At 47.4% G+C, this 22,418-nt stretch overlaps 1 protein-coding gene across 13 annotated transcripts in view; it reads right to left on the bottom strand.

Annotated features, from left to right (window-relative positions):
- Positions 1-22,418, bottom strand: part of LOC106568540 (transcription factor 4) — a 428,072-nt gene that overhangs the window by 293,829 nt on the left and 111,825 nt on the right. The window lies entirely within an intron of this gene.

Genomic DNA, 22,418 nt, shown 5'->3' with positions numbered 1-22,418 from the left:
TCTCACTGTCCAATAGCATGATGACTAGAGGCTAGTTGACCTCTCTCTCTCTGTCTAATAGCATGATGACTAGAGGCTAGATGACTAGAGGCTAGTTGACCTCTCTCTCTGTCCAATAGCATGATGACTAGAGGCTAGTTGACCTCTCTCTCTCTGTCCAATAGCATGATGACTAGAGGCTAGTTGACCTCTCTCTCTGTCTGATAGCATGATGACTAGAGGCTAGTTGACCTCTCTCTGTCTAATAGCATGATGACTAGAGGCTTGTTGACCTCTCTCTCTCTGTCCAATAGCATGATGACTAGAGGCTTGTTGACCTCTCTCTCTCTGTCCAATAGCATGATGACTAGAGGCTGGATGACTAGAGGCTAGTTGACCTCTCTCTCTGTCCAATAGCATGATGACTAGAGGCTAGTTGACCTCTCTCTCTGTCTGATAGCATGATGACTAGAGGCTAGTTGACCTCTCTCTCTCTCTCTCTGTCCAATAGCATGATGATTAGAGGCTAGTTGACCTCTCTCTCTCTCTCTCTGTCCAATAGCATGATGATTAGAGGCTAGTTGACCTCTCTCTCTCTCTCTCTGTCCAATAGCATGATGAGTCTCTGGTTGATGTTCAGAAGGGGGACTGAGTGAAAAGGTTTGGGAACCACTGCCCCACATAGTGCAATACATTTAACAAGAGTCCCATAGGGCTCTGGTCTAAAGTAGTGCACTATATAGGGAATAGGGTTCCATAGGGCTCTGGTCTAAAGTAGTGCACTATATAGGGAATAGGGTTCTATAGGGCTCTGGTCTAAAGTAGTGCACTATATAGGGAATAGGGTTCCATAGGCCTCTGGTCTAAAGTAGTGCACTATATAGGGAATAGGGTTCTATAGGGCTCTGGTCTAAAGTAGTGCACTATATAGGGAATAGGGTTCTATAGGGCTCTGGTCTAAAGTAGTGCACTATATAGGGAATAGGGTTCCATAGGGCTCTGGTCTAAAGTAGTGCACTATATAGGGAATAGGGTTCTATAGGGCTCTGGTCTAAAGTAGTGCACTATATAGGGAATAGGGTTCCATAGGCCTCTGGTCTAAAGTAGTGCACTATATAGGGAATAGGGTTCCATAGGGCTCTGGTCTAAAGTAGTACACTATATAGGGAATAGGGTGCCATTTGGGACACATTCCAAGGGTTGATGGAGGTGGCGCAAATCCTGCGTCAGCCTCCCCTCTCCCTCCCCTCCCCCTCCACTCCCCCTTAGCCCTACTTGATTATTCCGGGCACCGCCAGCGTAGGGCCGGGGCACGACCTTGGCACTGCCCCCAGCGGCGGAGGGGGTTTGTCGGGGAGAGCAGAGAGGAGTACCCCTGTTCATGGAGCTCGACGTGGAGCTCCAGAAGACAGCGGGGGGGGGTGAGATGGACAGAGGAGAGAGGAGCCCTCGACCCCTAACGCAGGAGGTGAGTGGCCGCACAGTTAACACCTGTTAATTAGGTTAACTGGAGGTGACGAGAACGGGGGTGACAGGGGGAAGGGTGGAGGACAGGGGACAAGAGGGAAATTAGATTACTATGGAGGGAGTCAAGAGTAGAAGAAAGGGGGAGAGGAGGGGAAGAGGACGGGGTATAGAATGGGTAGAAAAGAAGGGGAGAGGAGGGGGAGAGAAGGGGGAGAGGAGGGGGAAAGGAGGGGGAGAGGAGGGTTTTTGTGGGCCTCTAGCCAGCCATCATGGGCCATCTGTGGAAGGGAGAGAGAGAATAAGGAAGAGGAGTGGAGGGGAGGAAAGGGGAAGGAGGGTCATATTTCAAAAGGAATATCTCAGACAGGAGGCCTCATAGAGTTAGACACCTGCACAGCTCTGGGACTACACAGCTCCTATAGACCAGTATAATGGTAGACCATACACTGGGACTACACAGCTCCTATAGACCAGTATTATGGTAGACCATACACTGGGACTACACAGCTCCTATAGACCAGTATAATGGTAGACCATACACTGGGACTACACAGCTCCTATAAACCAGTATAATGGTAGACCATACACTGGGACTACACAGCACCTATAGACCAGTATAATGGTAGACCATACACTGGGACTACACAGCTCCTATAGACCAGTATAATGGTAGACCATACACTGGGACTACACAGCACCTATAGACCAGTATAATGGTAGACCATACACTGGGACTACACAGCACCTATAGACCAGTATAATGGTAGACCATACACTGGGACTACACAGCTCCTATAGACCAGTATAATGGTAGACCATACACTGGGACTACACAGCTCCTATAGACCAGTATAATGGTAGACCATACACTGGGACTACACAGCTCCTAGAGACCAGTATAATGGTAGACCATACACTGGGACTACACAGCTCCTATAGACCAGTATAATGGTAGACCATACACTGGGACTACACAGCTCCTATAGACCAGTATAATGGTAGACCATACACTGGGACTACACAGCACCTATAGACCAGTATAATGGTAGACCATACACTGGGACTACACAGCTCCTATAGACCAGTATAATGGTAGACCATACACTGGGACTACACAGCTCCAATAGACCAGTATAATGGTAGACCATAAACTGGGACTACACAGCACCTATAGACCAGTATAATGGTAGACCATACACTGGGACTACACAGCACATATAGACCAGTATAATGGTAGACCATACACTGGGACTACACAGCACCTATAGACCAGTATAATGGTAGACCATACACTGGGACTACACAGCTCCTATAGACCAGTATAATGGTAGACCATACACTGGGACTACACAGCTCCTATAGACCAGTATAATGGTAGACCATACACTGGGACTACACAGCTCCAATAGACCAGTATAATGGTAGACCATACACTGGGACTACACAGCTCCTATAGACCAGTATAATGGTAGACCATACACTGGGACTACACAGCACCTATAGACCAGTATAATGGTAGACCATACACTGGGACTACACAGCTCCTATAGACCAGTATAATGGTAGACCATACACTGGGACTACACAGCTCCTATAGACCAGTATAATGGTAGACCATACACTGGGACTACACAGCTCCTATAGACCAGTATAATGGTAGACCATACACTGGGACTACACAGCACCTATAGACCAGTATAATGGTAGACCATACACTGGGACTACACAGCTCCTATAGACCAGTATAATGGTAGACCATACACTGGGACTACACAGCACCTATAGACCAGTATTATGGTAGACCATACACTGGGACTACACAGCTCCTATAAACCAGTATAATGGTAGACCATACACTGGGACTACACAGCTCCTATAGACCAGTATAATGGTAGACCATACACTGGGACTACACAGCTCCTATAGACCAGTATAATGGTAGACCATACACTGGGACTACACAGCTCCTATAGACCAGTATAATGGTAGACCATACACTGGGACTACACAGCACCTATAGACCAGTATAATGGTAGACCATACACTGGGACTACACAGCACCTATAGACCAGTATAATGGTAGACCATACACTGGGACTACACAGCTCCTATAGACCAGTATAATGGTAGACCATACACTGGGACTACACAGCACCTATAGACCAGTATAATGGTAGACCATACACTGGGGCTACACAGCTCCTATAGACCAGTATAATGGTAGACCATACACTGGGACTACACAGCTCCAATAGACCAGTATAATGGTAGACCATAAACTGGGACTACACAGCACCTATAGACCAGTATAATGGTAGACCATACACTGGGACTACACAGCTCCTATAGACCAGTATAATGGTAGACCATACACTGGGACTACACAGCTCCAATAGACCAGTATAATGGTAGACCATAAACTGGGACTACACAGCACCTATAGACCAGTATAATGGTAGACCATACACTGGGACTACACAGCACATATAGACCAGTATAATGGTAGACCATACACTGGGACTACACAGCACCTATAGACCAGTATAATGGTAGACCATACACTGGGACTACACAGCACATATAGACCAGTATAATGGTAGACCATACACTGGGACTACACAGCACCTATAGACCAGTATAATGGTAGACCATACACTGGGACTACACAGCACCTATAGACCAGTATAATGGTAGACCATACACTGGGACTACACAGCTCCTATAGACCAGTATAATGGTAGACCATACACTGGGACTACACAGCACCTATAGACCAGTATAATGGTAGACCATACACTGGGACTACACAGCTCCTATAGACCAGTATAATGGTAGACCATACACTGGGACTACACAGCTCCTATAAACCAGTATAATGGTAGACCATACACTGGGACTACACAGCTCCTATAGACCAGTATAATGGTAGACCATACACTGGGACTACACAGCACCAATAGACCAGTATAATGGTAGACCATACACTGGGACTACACAGCTCCTATAAACCAGTATAATGGTAGACCATACACTGGGACTACACAGCTCCTATAAACCAGTATAATGGTAGACCATACACTGGGACTACACAGCTCCTATAGACCAGTATAATGGTAGACCATACACTGGGACTACACAGCTCCTATAGACCAGTATAATGGTAGACCATACACTGGGACTACACAGCTCCTATAGACCAGTATAATGGTAGACCATACACTGGGACTACACAGCTCCTATAGACCAGTATAATGGTAGACCATACACTGGGACTACACAGCTCCTATAGACCAGTATAATGGTAGACCATACACTGGGACTACACAGCTCCTATAGACCAGTATAATGGTAGACCATACACTGGGACTACACAGCTCCTATAGACCAGTATAATGGTAGACCATACACTGGGACTACACAGCTCCTATAGACCAGTATAATGGTAGACCATACACTGGGACTACACAGCTCCTATAGACCAGTATTATGGTAGACCATACACTGGGACTACACAGCTCCTATAGACCAGTATAATGGTAGACCATACACTGGGACTACACAGCTCCTATAGACCAGTATAATGGTAGACCATACACTGGGATTACACAGCTCCTATAGACCAGTATAATGGTAGACCATACACTGGGACTACACAGCTCCTATAGACCAGTATAATGGTAGACCATACACTGGGACTACACAGCTCCTATAGACCAGTATAATGGTAGACCATACACTGGGACTACACAGCTCCTATAGACCAGTATAATGGTAGACCATACACTGGGACTACACAGCTCCTATAGACCAGTATAATGGTAGACCATACACTGGGACTACACAGCTCCTATAGACCAGTATAATGGTAGACCATACACTGGGACTACACAGCTCCTATAGACCAGTATAATGGTAGACCATACACTGGGACTACACAGCTCCTATAGACCAGTATAATGGTAGACCATACACTGGGACTACACAGCTCCTATAGACCAGTATAATGGTAGACCATACACTGGGACTACACAGCACCTATAGACCAGTATAATGGTAGACCATACACTGGGACTACACAGCTCCTATAGACCAGTATAATGGTAGACCATACACTGGGACTACACAGCTCCTATAGACCAGTATAATGGTAGACCATACACTGGGACTACACAGCTCCTATAGACCAGTATAATGGTAGACCATACACTGGGACTACACAGCTCCTATAGACCAGTATAATGGTAGACCATACACTGGGACTACACAGCTCCTATAGACCAGTATAATGGTAGACCATACACTGGGACTACACAGCTCCTATAGACCAGTATAATGGTAGACCATACACTGGGACTACACAGCTCCTATAGACCAGTATAATGGTAGACCATACACTGGGACTACACAGCTCCTATAGACCAGTATAATGGTAGACCATACACTGGGACTACACAGCTCCTATAGACCAGTATAATGGTAGACCATACACTGGGACTACACAGCTCCTATAGACCAGTATAATGGTAGACCATACACTGGGACTACACAGCTCCTATAGACCAGTATAATGGTAGACCATACACTGGGACTACACAGCTCCTATAGACCAGTATAATGGTAGACCATACACTGGGACTACACAGCTCCTATAGACCAGTATAATGGTAGACCATACACTGGGATTACACAGCTCCTATAGACCAGTATAATGGTAGACCATACACTGGGACTACACAGCTCCTATAGACCAGTATAATGGTAGACCATACACTGGGACTACACAGCTCCTATAGACCAGTATAATGGTAGACCATACACTGGGACTACACAGCTCCTATAGACCAGTATAATGGTAGACCATACACTGGGACTACACAGCTCCTATAGACCAGTATAATGGTAGACCATACACTGGGACTACACAGCTCCTATAGACCAGTATAATGGTAGACCATACACTGGGACTACACAGCTCCTATAGACCAGTATAATGGTAGACCATACACTGGGACTACACAGCTCCTATAGACCAGTATAATGGTAGACCATACACTGGGACTACACAGCTCCTATAGACCAGTATAATGGTAGACCATACACTGGGACTACACAGCACCTATAGACCAGTATAATGGTAGACCATACACTGGGACTACACAGCACCTATAGACCAGTATAATGGTAGACCATACACTGGGACTACACAGCACCTATAGACCAGTATAATGGTAGACCATACACTGGGACTACACAGCTCCTATAGACCAGTATAATGGTAGACCATACACTGGGACTACACAGCTCCTATAGACCAGTATAATGGTAGACCATACACTGGGACTACACAGCTCCTATAGACCAGTATAATGGTAGACCATACACTGGGACTACACAGCTCCTATAGACCAGTATAATGGTAGACCATACACTGGGACTACACAGCACCTATAGACCAGTATAATGGTAGACCATACACTGGGACTACACAGCTCCTATAGACCAGTATAATGGTAGACCATACACTGGGACTACACAGCTCCAATAGACCAGTATAATGGTAGACCATACACTGGGACTACACAGCTCCTATAGACCAGTATAATGGTAGACCATACACTGGGACTACACAGCTCCTATAGACCAGTATAATGGTAGACCATACACTGGGACTACACAGCTCCTATAGACCAGTATAATGGTAGACCATACACTGGGACTACACAGCACCTATAGACCAGTATAATGGTAGACCATACACTGGGACTACACAGCTCCTATAGACCAGTATAATGGTAGACCATACACTGGGACTACACAGCTCCTATAGACCAGTATAATGGTAGACCATACACTGGGACTACACAGCACCTATAGACCAGTATAATGGTAGACCATACACTGGGACTACACAGCTCCTATAGACCAGTATAATGGTAGACCATACACTGGGACTACACAGCTCCAATAGACCAGTATAATGGTAGACCATACACTGGGACTACACAGCTCCTATAGACCAGTATAATGGTAGACCATACACTGGGACTACACAGCACCTATAGACCAGTATAATGGTAGACCATACACTGGGACTACACAGCACCTATAGACCAGTATAATGGTAGACCATACACTGGGACTACACAGCTCCTATAGACCAGTATAATGGTAGACCATACACTGGGACTACACAGCTCCTATAGACCAGTATAATGGTAGACCATACACTGGGACTACACAGCTCCTATAGACCAGTATAATGGTAGACCATACACTGGGACTACACAGCTCCTATAGACCAGTATAATGGTAGACCATACACTGGGACTACACAGCACCTATAGACCAGTATAATGGTAGACCATACACTGGGACTACACAGCTCCTATAGACCAGTATAATGGTAGACCATACACTGGGACTACACAGCTCCAATAGACCAGTATAATGGTAGACCATACACTGGGACTACACAGCTCCTATAGACCAGTATAATGGTAGACCATACACTGGGACTACACAGCTCCTATAGACCAGTATAATGGTAGACCATACACTGGGACTACACAGCTCCTATAGACCAGTATAATGGTAGACCATACACTGGGACTACACAGCACCTATAGACCAGTATAATGGTAGACCATACACTGGGACTACACAGCTCCTATAGACCAGTATAATGGTAGACCATACACTGGGACTACACAGCTCCTATAGACCAGTATAATGGTAGACCATACACTGGGACTACACAGCACCTATAGACCAGTATAATGGTAGACCATACACTGGGACTACACAGCTCCTATAGACCAGTATAATGGTAGACCATACACTGGGACTACACAGCTCCTATAGACCAGTATAATGGTAGACCATACACTGGGACTACACAGCTCCTATAAACCAGTATAATGGTAGACCATACACTGGGACTACACAGCTCCTATAGACCAGTATAATGGTAGACCATACACTGGGACTACACAGCTCCTATAGACCAGTATAATGGTAGACCATACACTGGGACTACACAGCACCTATAGACCAGTATAATGGTAGACCATACACTGGGACTACACAGCTCCTATAGACCAGTATAATGGTAGACCATACACTGGGACTACACAGCTCCTATAGACCAGTATAATGGTAGACCATACACTGGGACTACACAGCTCCTATAGACCAGTATAATGGTAGACCATACACTGGGACTACACAGCTCCTATAGACCAGTATAATGGTAGACCATACACTGGGACTACACAGCTCCTATAGACCAGTATAATGGTAGACCATACACAGGGACTACACAGCTCCAATAGACCAGTATAATGGTAGACCATACACTGGGACTACACAGCTCCTATAGACCAGTATAATGGTAGACCATACACAGGGACTACACAGCTCCTATAGACCAGTATAATGGTAGACCATACACTGGGATTACACAGCTCCTATAGACCAGTATAATGGTAGACCATACACTGGGACTACACAGCTCCTATAGACCAGTATAACGGTAGACCATACACTGGGACTACACAGCTCCTATAGACCAGTATTATGGTAGACCATACACTGGGACTACACAGCTCCTATAGACCAGTATTATGGTAGACCATACACTGGGACTACACAGCACCTATAGACCAGTATAATGGTAGACCATACACTGGGACTACACAGCTCCTATAGACCAGTATAATGGTAGACCATACACTGGGACTACACAGCTCCTATAGACCAGTATAATGGTAGACCATACACTGGGACTACACAGCTCCTATAAACCAGTATAATGGTAGACCATACACTGGGACTACACAGCTCCTATAGACCAGTATAATGGTAGACCATACACTGGGACTACACAGCTCCTATAGACCAGTATAATGGTAGACCATACACTGGGACTACACAGCACCTATAGACCAGTATAATGGTAGACCATACACTGGGACTACACAGCTCCTATAGACCAGTATAATGGTAGACCATACACTGGGACTACACAGCTCCTATAGACCAGTATAATGGTAGACCATACACTGGGACTACACAGCTCCTATAGACCAGTATAATGGTAGACCATACACTGGGACTACACAGCTCCTATAGACCAGTATAATGGTAGACCATACACTGGGACTACACAGCTCCTATAGACCAGTATAATGGTAGACCATACACAGGGACTACACAGCTCCAATAGACCAGTATAATGGTAGACCATACACTGGGACTACACAGCTCCTATAGACCAGTATAATGGTAGACCATACACAGGGACTACACAGCTCCTATAGACCAGTATAATGGTAGACCATACACTGGGATTACACAGCTCCTATAGACCAGTATAATGGTAGACCATACACTGGGACTACACAGCTCCTATAGACCAGTATAATGGTAGACCATACACTGGGACTACACAGCTCCTATAGACCAGTATTATGGTAGACCATACACTGGGACTACACAGCTCCTATAGACCAGTATTATGGTAGACCATACACTGGGACTACACAGCTCCTATAGACCAGTATAATGGTAGACCATACACTGGGACTACACAGCTCCTATAGACCAGTATAATGGTAGACCATACACTGGGACTACACAGCTCCTATAGACCAGTATAATGGTAGACCATACACTGGGACTACACAGCTCCTATAGACCAGTATAATGGTAGACCATACACTGGGACTACACAGCTCCTATAGACCAGTATAATGGTAGACCATACACTGGGACTACACAGCTCCTATAGACCAGTATAATGGTAGACCATACACTGGGACTACACAGCTCCAATAGACCAGTATAATGGTAGGCACTGGCTCGTCCAGACCAGGATAATAGTGGCTGATCTCAGCTTTACAGACAGAGACTGATACATGGTGTTAACATTCTATGATAATAATATACTATATATACTATATAATAGGATAAATATTGGAATATTGGAAATACAAAACAAGGTGAGTCAGAAAGTATTAGGCTAGTATTTAAATTTCATCTCATAAGTCAACCACTTGACTCGTTGTTATATGTTGGACTTCCTGGGCCATCCATGTCAGCAAATTCCCCAAAAACCTCAACAATTAACAAAAAAGTAAATATTGCCCCCAGCATAGAAACACCCTCTGCTGAATGAACAGGAATACTGTATTTTCCTTACTGGAGACAACATGAATCCGATACAACTAAGCCATTTCTTAACCAGGGCTACAAAAATAAAACTTAGAACTTATCTGTGGTACATTTGCCATGTCTGTGACAGCAGTACAGGGTGGTAGTACTCTGTTAGCTGCTGCTGCTACACCTGTCTGGCTAGCTAGCACAGAACATCTATAGCTCAAAGCTGAACTCAGAACAGCACCTGTCTGGCTAGCTAGCATAGAACATGTATAGCTCAAAGCTGAACTCAGAACAGCACCTGTCTGGCTAGCTAGCACAGAACATGTATAGCTCAAAGCTGAACTCAGAACAGCGCTTGCCTCAGTCTGGCTAGCTAGCACAGAACATGTATAGCTCAAAGCTGAACTCAGAACAGCACCAGTCTGGCTAGCTAGCACAGAACATGTATAGCTCAAAGCTGAACTCAGAACAGCGCTTGCCTCAGTCTGGCTAGCTAGCACAGAACATGTATAGCTCAAAGCTGAACTCAGAACAGAGCTTGCCTCAGTCTGGCTAGCTAGCAGACATGAGTTGCAATTCAATTCCCTACCCTATTCCCAAAGTGTACACTTGTACACTTCCTGTCATGGATGGAATAAAGGTTGAAACTCTCTCCCAACAATGATCACACTAATCCAATGTTTTTAGGTTAAAACCTCTTACAGGAGCAGCCCCTTATTTCTTCTCAATTTTGTCCTAAAATGACGTACCCAAATCTAACTGACTGTAGCTCAGGACCTGAAGCAAGGATATGCATTTTATTGATACCATTTCAAATGAAACACTCGTTTCTGGAAATGTGAAAGGAGAATATAACACAATAGGTTTGGTAAAAGATAATACAAAGAAAAAAACGTACACATTTAATAAAAAATAAAAAAAATTGTACCATCATCTTTGAAACAGCAAGAGAAAGGCCATAATGTATTATTCCAGCCCAGGCGCAATTTAGATTTTGGCCACTAGATGGCAGCAGTGTATGAGCAAAGTTTTAGACTGATCCAACGAACCATTGCATATCTGTTCAAAATGTTGTATCAAGTCTGCTCAAATGAGGCTAACTGGTTTATTCATACATTTTCAAGTTCATAACTGTGCGCTCTCCTCAAACAATAGCATGGTATTCTTTCACTGTAATAGCTACAGTGCAGTTAGATTAACAAGATTGTAAGCTTTCTGCCCATATCAAAATATTACAACCTCATGCTTATCACATTAGCCTACATTAGCTCAACCGTCCTGCGTGGGGAACAGCGATACTGTTGACGTTAATGTCAGAAAATTGGCAATATGGGGGAGGGGTGAAGAGTTGGGACATACATTGGCCATGTACCCTCACTCTTAACTCCAGACCTCAGGAAAACCAAGAAACATACCAGGTGGTATAGAGAACAGACCAGGTGGTATAGAGAACAGACCAGGTGGTAGAGAACAGACCAGGTGGTAGAGAACATACCAGGTGGTAGAGAACAGACCAGGTGGTATAGAGAACAGACCAGGTGGTATAGAGAACAGACCAGGTGGTAGAGAACAGACCAGGTGGTAGAGAACAGACCAGGTGGTAGAGAACATACCAGGTGGTAGAGAACAGACCAGGTGGTAGAGAACAGACCAGGTGGTATAGAGAACAGACCAGGTGGTATAGAGAACAGACCAGGTGGTAGAGAACAGACCAGGTGGTATAGAGAACAGACCAGGTGGTAGAGAACATACCAGGTGGTATAGAGAACAGACCAGGTAGTAGAGAACAGACCAGGTGGTATAGAGAACAGACCAGGTGGTAGAGAACAGACCAGGTGGTAGAGAACAGACCAGGTGGTAGAGAACAGACCAGGTGGTAGAGAACATACCAGGTGGTAGAGAACAGACCAGGTGGTATAGAGAACAGACCAGGTGGTAGAGAACATACCAGGTGGTAGAGAACAGACCAGGTGGTAGAGAACATACCAGGTGGTAGAGAACAGACCAGGTGGTAGAGAACATACCAGGTGGTATAGAGAACAGACCAGGTGGTAGAGAACAGACCAGGTGGTATAGAGAACAGACCAGGTGGTAGAGAACAGACCAGGTGGTATAGAGAACATACCAGGTGGTATAGAGAACAGACCAGGTGGTATAGAGAACAGACCAGGTGGTATAGAGAACAGACCAGGTGGTAGAGAACATACCAGGTGGTAGAGAACAGACCAGGTGGTAAAGAACAGACCAGGTGGTATAGAGAACAGACCAGGTGGTATAGAGAACAGACCAGGTGGTAAAGAACAGACCAGGTGGTATAGAACAGACCAGGTGGTATAGAGAACATACCAGGTGGTATAGAGAACAGACCAGGTGGTATAGAGAACAGACCAGGTGGTATAGAGAACAGACCAGGTGGTAGAGAACATACCAGGTGGTAGAGAACAGACCAGGTGGTAAAGAACAGACCAGGTGGTATAGAGAACAGACCAGATGGTAGAGAACAGACCAGGTGGTATAGAGAACAGACCAGGTGGTAGAGAACATACCAGGTGGTAGAGAACAGACCAGGTGGTATAGAGAACAGACCAGATGGTAGAGAACAGACCAGGTGGTATAGAGAACAGACCAGGTGGTAGAGAACATACCAGGTGGTAGAGAACAGACCAGGTGGTATAGAGAACAGACCAGGTGGTAGAGAACATACCAGGTGGTAGAGAACAGACCAGGTGGTAGAGAACAGACCAGGTGGTAGAGAACAGACCAGGTGGTAGAGAACATACCAGGTGGTATAGAACAGACCAGGTGGTATAGAGAACAGACCAGGTGGTATAGAGAACAGACCAGGTGGTAGAGAACAGACCAGGTGGTAGAGAACAGACCAGGTAGTAGAGAACAGACCAGGTGGTAGAGAACATACCAGGTGGTAGAGAACAGACCAGGTGGTAGAGAACAGACCAGGTGGTAGAGAACAGACCAGGTAGTAGAGAACAGACCAGGTGGTAGAGAACATACCAGGTGGTAGAGAACAGACCAGGTGGTAGAGAACAGACCAGGTGGTAGAGAACAGACCAGGTGGTATAGAGAACAGACCAGGTGGTAGAGAACAGACCAGGTGGTATAGAGAACAGACCAGGTGGTAGAGAACAGACCAGGTGGTAGAGAACAGACCAGGTGGTATAGAGAACAGACCAGGTGGTATAGAGAACAGACCAGGTGGTAGAGAACAGACCAGGTGGTAGAGAACATACCAGGTGGTATAGAGAACAGACCAGGTGGTAGAGAACAGACCAGGTGGTAGAGAACAGACCAGGTGGTATAGAGAACAGACCAGGTGGTAGAGAACAGACCAGGTGGTAGAGAACAGACCAGGTGGTAGAGAACAGACCAGGTGGTATAGAGAACAGACCAGGTGGTAGAGAACAGACCAGGTGGTAGAGAACAGACCAGGTGGTATAGAGATCAGACCAGGTGGTATAGAGAACAGACCAGGTGGTAGAGAACAGACCAGGTGGTAGAGAACATACCAGGTGGTATAGAGAACAGACCAGGTGGTAGAGAACAGACCAGGTGGTAGAGAACAGACCAGGTGGTATAGAGAACAGACCAGGTGGTAGAGAACAGACCAGGTGGTAGAGAACAGACCAGGTGGTAGAGAACATACCAGTGTTGTCATGAAAAGTACTGCCCAGTGATTAACACTAGCAACACACACACACACACACACACACACACACACACACACACACACACACACACACACACACACACACACACACACAATCAAGCAACACACATAATTCATCAACTGACACGTTTATCTTTCCACTCCTATTACCATTAATTAATCCAATTACTAGAAACACCTCTCTCTCTCCTCTCTCTATCATAAACACCTCTCTCTCTCTCCTCCCTCTATCAGAAACACCTCTCTCTCTCTCTATCAGAAACACCTCTCTCTCTCTCTCCTCCCTCTATCAGAAACACCTCTCTCTCTCTCCTCCCTCTATCAGAAACACCTCTCTCTCTCCTCCCTCTATCAGTAACACCTCTCTCTCTCTCTCTCCTCCCTCTATCAGAAACACCTCTCTCTCTCTCCTCCCTCTATCAGAAACACCTCTCTGTGTTGCTCCTCCCTCTATCAGAAACACTTCTCTCTCTCTCTCTCCTCCCTCTATCAGTAACACCTCTCTCTCTCTCTCCTCCCTCTATCAGAAACACCTCTCTCTCTCTCCTCCCTCTATCAGAAACACCTCTCTCTCTCTCTCCTCCCTCTATCAGAAACACCTCTCTCTCTCCTCCCTCTATCAGAAACACCTCTCTCTCTCTCTATCAGAAACACCTCTCTCTCTCCTCCCTCTATCAGAAACACCTCTCTCTCTCTCCTCCCTCTATCAGAAACACCTCTCTCTCTCTCCTCCCTCTATCAGAAACACCTCTCTCTCTCTCCTCCCTCTATCAGAAACACCTCTCTCTCTCTCTCTCCTCCCTCTATCAGTAACACCTCTCTCTCTCTCTCTCCTCCCTCTATCAGAAACACCTCTCTCTCTCTCTCTCCTCCCTCTATCAGTAACACCTCTCTCTCTCTCTCTCTCTCCTCCCTCTATCAGAAACAACTCTCTCTCGCTCCTCCCTCTATCAGAAACACCTCTCTCTCTCTCTCTCTCTCTCCTCCCTCTATCAGTAACACCTCTCTCTCTCTCTCTCTCTCCTCTCTCAATCAGAAACACCTCTCTCTCTCCTCCCTCTATCAGAAACACCTCTCTCTCTCTCCTCCCTCTATCAGAAACAACTCTCTCTCTCTCCTCCCTCTATCAGAAACACCTCTCTCTCTCTCTCTCCTCCCTCTATCAGTAACACCTCTCTCTCTCTCTCTCTCCTCTCTCAATCAGAAACACCTCTCTCTCTCTCCTCCCTCTATCAGTAACACCTCTCTCTCTCTCTCTCCTCCCTCTATCTGAAACACCTCTCTCTCTCTCCTCCCTCTATCAGTAACACCTCTCTCTCTCTCTCTCCTCTATCTATCAGAAACACCTCTCTCTCAAAGATCCAGGCCCAAGGTCGACGGGCCAGCTATCTCAAAGCCACCCAGCCATCACTGACTGAAATGACCACCTTAAAGATCTCCAACGAACACTCTCCAAAGCTGCAGATCCGGAGGCACAGCTATCTGCTGGCGGTGAGTGAAGTTTCCATCAATAGGAGCCTGGACACCCTGGACCCCAAAGGGCTCCTGGACCCCAAAGCGCTGCTCTCCTCACCCCAATACCCTCACCCCAATACCGCTCCTCCCTCTATCTGAAACACCTCTCTCTCTCTCCTCCATCTATCAGTAACACCTCTCTCTCTCTCTCCTCCCTCTATCAGTAACACCTCTCTCTCTCTCTCCTCCCTCTATCAGAAACACCTCTCTCTCTCTCCTCCCTCTATCAGTAACACCTCTCTCTCTCTCCTCCCTCTATCAGTAACACCTCTCTCTCTCTCTCCTCCCTCTATCAGAAACACCTCTCTCTCTCTCCTCCCTCTATCAGAAACACCTCTCTCTCTCTCCTCCCTCTATCAGAAACACCTCTCTCTCTCTCCTCCCTCTATCAGAAACACCTCTCTCTCTCTCCTCCCTCTATCAGTAACACCTCTCTCTCTCTCTCTCCTCCCTCTATCAGTAACACCTCTCTCTCTCTCTCCTCCCTCTATCAGAAACACCTCTCTCTCTCTCCTCCCTCTATCAGAAACACCTCTCTCTCTCTCCTCCCTCTATCAGTAACACCTCTCTCTCTCTCCTCCCTCTATCAGAAACACCTCTCTCTCTCTCCTCCCTCTATCAGAAACACCTCTCTCTCTCTCCTCCCTCTATCAGAAACACCTCTCTCTCTCTCCTCCCTCTATCAGTAACACCTCTCTCTCTCTCTCTCCTCCCTCTATCAGAAACACCTCTCTCTCTCCTCCCTCTATCAGAAACACCTCTCTCACTCTCCTCCCTCTATCAGTAACACCTCTCTCTCTCTCTCCTCCCTCTATCAGTAACACCTCTCTCTTTCTCCTCCCTCTATCAGTAACACCTCTCTCTCTCCTCCCTCTATCAGTAACACCTCTCTCTTTCTCCTCCCTCTATCAGTAACACCTCTCTCTCTCCTCCCTCTATCAGTAACACCTCTCTCTCTCTCTCTCCTCCCTCTATCAGAAACACCTCTCTCACTTCCCAGACTCAACAAGGTGTGGAAAGCGTTCCACAGGGATGTTGGCCCATGTTGACTCCGATGCTTCCCACAGTTGTGTGAAGTTGGCTGGATGTCCTTTGGGTGGTGGACCATTCTTGATACAAACAGGGAAACTGTTGAGAATGAAAATCCCAGTAGCGTTGCAGTTCTTGACACAAACCGGTGCGCCTGGCACCTACTACCATACCCCGTTCAAGGGCACTTAAATATTTAGTCTTGCCCATTCACTCTCTGAAGGGCACACATACACAATCCATGTCTCAATTGTCTCAAGGTTTAAAAATCCTTCTTTAACCGGTCTCCTCCCGCCTTCATCTACACTGATTTGAAGTGGCTTTAACAAGGGATCCAAACGTTTCACCTGGATTGGCCTGGTCAGTCTCTGTCACTGAAAGAGCAGGTGTTCTTAATGTTTTGTCCACTCAGTGTATTTCATGGAGCAAGTCAAGTTTAATTATTCTCTGATATTCCTGTCAAAACATACATTATCTGTGTCAGTGGCCATTGGCTCACAACTTGAGGGGACAGTAGACAGGCATACCCACACACACACACACACACACACACACACACACACACACACACACACACACACACACACACACACACACACACACACACACACACACACACACACACACACACACACACACACACACACACACACACAGAGGAGCGGGCCAGGGGGCAGACAGGGGCACTACGGCTAACTGAACACTGTCTGCCTTCGCTGGCCTCGCCTTGTGTTCCGTTACCGCCTCAGTCGACCGGCCCGAGAAAGTTAAGTGAGCATTCAGTCATAACGCCAACTGAGGACAGAGAGGAACTGAGGACAGAGAGGAACTGAGGAAAGAGAGGAACTGAGGCACTGAGGAACTGAGGAACTGAGGAAAGAGAGGAACTGAGGAACTGAGGAACTGAGGAACTGAGGAAAGAGAGGAACTGAGAAACTGAGGAACTGAGGAACTGAGGAACTGAGGAAAGAGAGGAACTGAGGAACTGAGGAACTGAGGAACTGAGGAAAGAGAGGAACTGAGGAACTGAGGAACTGAGGAACTGAGGAAAGAGAGGAACTGAGGAACTGAGGAACTGAGGAACTGAGGAAAGAGAGGAACTGAGGAACTGAGGAACTGAGGAACTGAGGAACTGAGGAAAGAGAGGAACTGAGGAACTGAGGAACTGAGGAAAGAGAGGAACTGAGGAACTGAGGAACTGAGGAACTGAGGAAAGAGAGGAACTGAGAAACTGAGGAACTGAGGAACTGAGGAAAGAGAGGAACTGAGGAACTGAGGAACTGAGGAAAGAGAGGAACTGAGGAACTGAGGAACTGAGGAAAGAGAGGAACTGAGGACAGAGAGGAACTGAGGACAGAGAGGAACTGAGGACAGAGAGGAACTGAGGACAGAGAGGAACTGAGGAAAGAGAGGAACTGAGGACAGAGAGGAACTGAGGACAGAGAGGAACTGAGGACAGAGAGGAACTGAGGACAGAGAGGAACTGAGGACAGAGAGGAACTGAGGAAAGAGAGGAACTGAGGACAGAGAGGAACTGAGGACAGAGAGGAACTGAGGACAGAGAGGGGCTGAGGACAGAGAGGAACTGAGGACAGAGAGGAACTGAGGACAGAGAGGAACTGAGGAAAGAGAGGAACTGAGGACAGAGAGGAACTGAGGACAGAGAGGAACTGAGGAAAGAGAGGAACTGAGGACAGAGAGGGGCTGAGGACAGAGAGGAACTGAGGACAGAGAGGAACTGAGGACAGAGAGGAACTGAGGACAGAGAGGAACTGAGGACAGAGAGGAACTGAGGACAGAGAGGGGCTGAGGACAGAGAGGAACTGAGGACAGAGAGGAACTGAGGACAGAGAGGAACTGAGGACAGAGAGGAACTGAGGACAGAGAGGAACTGAGGACAGAGAGGAACTGAGGAAAGAGAGGGGCTGAGGAAAGAGAGGGGCTGATAAACATCACGCTAAGTCACCTGACTTTTTACACTGTGTTGTGTCCCCCTTTCATGAGGCCTGGTCCAAACGTAGTGCACAGTGTAGAGAATAGGGTTCTATTTGTGACGCAAGCCAGTGTGTTTAGCTGTTTAGCTAAATGCCCTTAGTCATTGACTGACTGTGTGAGAGTCGGCTTACAAGACACATCTGGGTCATTTCTCTCAGACTGGATAGACGAGAATTTCAAAAAATGCACAACTTCTCACTTCTGTGTGGCTGAGTGGTAGTTCTACTGGTGAATCCTGGGAGTGGCAGGGTAGCCTAGTGGTTAGAGTGTAGAGGTGGCAGGTAGTCTAGTGGTTAGAGTGTAGAGGAGGCAGGGTAGCCTAGTGGTTAGAGTGTAGCGGAGGTAGGTAGCCTAGTGGTTAGAGTGTAGAGGTGGTAGGTAGCCTAGTGGTTAGAGTGTAGAGGAGGTAGGTAGCCTAGTGGTTAGAGTGTAGAGGAGGCAGGTAGTCTAGTGGTTAGAGTGTAGAGGAGGCAGGGTAGCCTAGTGGTTAGAGTGTAGAGGTGGTAGGTAGCCTAGTGGTTAGAGTGTAGAGGAGGTAGGTAGCCTAGTGGTTAGAGTGTAGAGGAGGCAGGTAGTCTAGTGGTTAGAGTGTAGAGGAGGCAGGGTAGCCTAGTGGTTAGAGTGTAGCGGAGGTAGGTAGCCTAGTGGTTAGAGAGTAGAGGAGGTAGGTAGCCTAGTGGTTAGAGAGTAGAGGAGGCAGGTAGCCTAGTGGTTAGAGTGTAGAGGAGGTAGGTAGCCTAGTGGTTAGAGTGTAGAGGAGGCAGGTAGCCTAGTGGTTAGAGTGTAGAGGTGGCAGGTAGCCTAGTGGTTAGAGTGTAGAGGAGGCAGGTAGCCTAGTGGTTAGAGTGTAGAGGAGGCAGGTAGCCTAGTGGTTAGAGTGTAGGGGAGGTAGGTAGCCTAGTGGTTAGAGTGTAGAGGAGGTAGGTAGCCTAGTGGTTAGAGAGTAGAGGCGGCAGGTAGCCTAGTGGTTAGAGAGTAGAGGCGGCAGGTAGCCTAGTGGTTAGAGTGTAGAGGAGGCAGGTAGCCTAGTGGTTCGAGTGTAGAGGAGGCAGGTAGCCTAGTGGTTAGAGTGTAGGGGAGGTAGGTAGCCTAGTGGTTAGAGTGTAGAGGAGGCAGGTAGCCTAGTGGTTAGAGTGTATGGGAGGCAGGTAGTCTAGTGGTTAGAGTGTATGGGAGGCAGGTAGCCTAGTGGTTAGAGTGTAGAGGCGGCATGTAGCCTAGTGGTTAGAGTGTAGAGGAGGCAGGTAGCCTAGTGGTTAGAGTGTAGAGGAGGCAGGTAGCCTAGTGGTTAGAGTGTAGAGGAGGCAGGTAGCCTAGTGGTTAGAGTGTAGAGGAGGCAGGTAGCCTAGTGGTTAGAGTGTAGAGGAGGCAGGTAGCCTAGTGGTTAGAGTGTAGAGGAGGCAGGTAGCCTAGTGGTTAGAGTGTAGCGGAGGTAGGTAGCCTAGTGGTTAGAGAGTAGAGGTTGCAGGTAGCCTAGTGGTTAGAGTGTAGAGGTGGCAGGTAGCCTAGTGGTTAGAGTGTAGAGGTTGCAGGTAACCTAGTGGTTAGAGTGTAGCGGAGGTAGGTAGCCTAGTGGTTAGAGAGTAGAGGTTGCAGGTAGCCTAGTGGTTAGAGTGTAGAGGAGGCAGGTAGCCTAGTGGTTAGAGTGTAGAGGAGGTAGGTAGCCTAGTGGTTAGAGAGTAGAGGTTGCAGGTAGTCTAGTGGTTAGAGTGTAGAGGAGGCAGGTAGCCTAGTGGTTAGAGTGTAGAGGAGGCAGGTAGCCTAGTGGTTAGAGTGTAGGGGAGGCAGGTAGCCTAGTGGTTAGAGTGTAGAGGAGGCAGGTAGCCTAGTGGTTAGAGTGTAGGGGAGGCAGGTAGCCTAGTGGTTAGAGTGTAGAGGTGGCAGGTAGCCTAGTGGTTAGAGTGTAGAGGAGGCAGGTAGCCTAGTGGTTAGAGTGTAGAGGAGGCAGGTAGCCTAGTGGTTAGAGTGTAGAGGAGGCAGGTAGACTAGTGGTTAGAGTGTAGAGGTGGCAGGTAGCCTAGTGGTTAGAGTGTAGAGGAGGCAGGTAGCCTAGTGGTTAGAGTGTAGGGGAGGTAGGTAGCCTAGTGGTTAGAGTGTAGAGGAGGTAGGTAGCCTAGTGGTTAGAGAGTAGAGGCGGCAGGTAGCCTAGTGGTTAGAGTGTAGAGGTTGCAGGTAGCCTAGTGGTTAGAGTGTAGAGGAGGCAGGTAGCCTAGTGGTTAGAGTGTAGGGGAGGTAGGTAGCCTAGTGGTTAGAGTGTAGAGGAGGCAGGTAGCCTAGTGGTTAGAGTGTAGAGGAGGCAGGTAGTCTAGTGGTTAGAGTGTAGAGGAGGCAGGTAGCCTAGTGGTTAGAGTGTATGGGAGGCAGGTAGTCTAGTGGTTAGAGTGTATGGGAGGCAGGTAGCCTAGTGGTTAGAGTGTAGAGGCGGCATGTAGCCTAGTGGTTAGAGTGTATGGGAGGCAGGTAGTCTAGTGGTTAGAGTGTAGAGGTGGCAGGTAGCCTAGTGGTTAGAGTGTAGAGGAGGCAGGTAGCCTAGTGGTTAGAGTGTAGAGGCGGCAGGTAGCCTAGTGGTTAGAGTGTAGAGGAGGCAGGGTAGTGTAGTGGTTAGAGTGTAGAGGAGGCAGGTAGCCTAGTGGTTAGAGTGTATGGGAGGCAGGTAGCCTAGTGGTTAGAGTGTAGAGGCGGCATGTAGCCTAGTGGTTAGAGTGTAGAGGAGGCAGGTAGCCTAGTGGTTAGAGTGTAGAGGAGGTAGGTAGCCTAGTGGTTAGAGTGTAGAGGAGGCAGGTAGCCTAGTGGTTAGAGTGTAGAGGCAGGTAGCCTAGTGGTTAGAGTGTAGAGGAGGCAGGTAGCCTAGTGGTTAGAGTGTAGAGGAGGCAGGTAGCCTAGTGGTTAGAGTGTAGGGGAGGTAGGTAGCCTAGTGGTTAGAGTGTAGAGGAGGCAGGTAGCCTAGTGGTTAGAGTGTATGGGAGGCAGGTAGTCTAGTGGTTAGAGTGTAGAGGAGGCAGGTAGCCTAGTGGTTAGAGTGTAGAGGAGGCAGGTAGCCTAGTGGTTAGAGTGTAGAGGAGGCAGGTAGCCTAGTGGTTAGAGTGTAGAGAGGCAGGTAGCCTAGTGGTTAGAGTGTAGAGGAGGCAGGTAGCCTAGTGGTTAGAGTGTAGAGGAGGCAGGTAGCCTAGTGGTTAGAGTGTAGGGGAGGTAGGTAGCCTAGTGGTTAGAGTGTAGAGGAGGCAGGTAGCCTAGTGGTTAGAGTGTATGGGAGGCAGGTAGTCTAGTGGTTAGAGTGTAGAGGAGGCAGGTAGCCTAGTGGTTAGAGTGTAGAGGAGGCAGGTAGCCTAGTGGTTAGAGTGTAGAGGAGGCAGGTAGCCTAGTGGTTAGAGTGTAGAGGTGGTAGGTAGCCTAGTGGTTAGAGTGTAGAGGAGGCAGGTAGCCTAGTGGTTAGAGTGTAGGGGATGCAGGTAGCCTAGTGGTTAGAGTGTAGAGGAGGCAGGTAGCCTAGTGGTTAGAGTGTAGAGGTGGTAGGTAGCCTAGTGGTTAGAGCGTTGGGCCAGTAACTGAGAGGTTGCAAGTTCAAATCCCCGAGCTGACAAGGTACAAC

This window comes from Salmo salar, chromosome ssa13 (genome assembly GCF_905237065.1).
Source record: "Salmo salar chromosome ssa13, Ssal_v3.1, whole genome shotgun sequence".
NCBI classification, from domain to species: domain Eukaryota; kingdom Metazoa; phylum Chordata; class Actinopteri; order Salmoniformes; family Salmonidae; genus Salmo; species Salmo salar.
The sequence above is the reverse complement of the archived record's forward strand: the minus strand, read 5'-3'. Positions and strand labels throughout refer to the sequence as shown.